This window comes from Arachis duranensis, chromosome 10 (genome assembly GCF_000817695.3).
Source record: "Arachis duranensis cultivar V14167 chromosome 10, aradu.V14167.gnm2.J7QH, whole genome shotgun sequence".
NCBI classification, from domain to species: Eukaryota; Viridiplantae; Streptophyta; class Magnoliopsida; order Fabales; family Fabaceae; genus Arachis; species Arachis duranensis.
In genome coordinates this window covers 27,971,790-27,972,098 of record NC_029781.3, presented here as the reverse complement: position 1 = coordinate 27,972,098, position 309 = coordinate 27,971,790, and positions in this window count along the sequence as shown.

Below are 309 nucleotides of genomic sequence, written 5' to 3'. Positions count from 1 at the left end.
TATGAAACTTGCAATTCTGTTGCATTAGAGAAACTAATTGAGGCTTAAGCTCAAAGTTGTTTGCTCCAATGGCAGAGATAGAGATGCTTCTCCCATAGAAGTCGGGAGTAGGTGCAGTAAAGTCACCCAGCACCTTCCTTGCATTGTTGGCATTGTTGTTGTTTTCGGCTGCCATGTCTTCTTCTAGTTTGAAGATTTCTGTTAGGTCCTCTACAGAGAGTAGTGCTCTAGCTTCTCTTAGCTTTCACTTCAAGGTCCTTTCAGGTTTAGGGTCAGCCTCAACAAGAATGCTTTTGTCTTTGCTCCTGC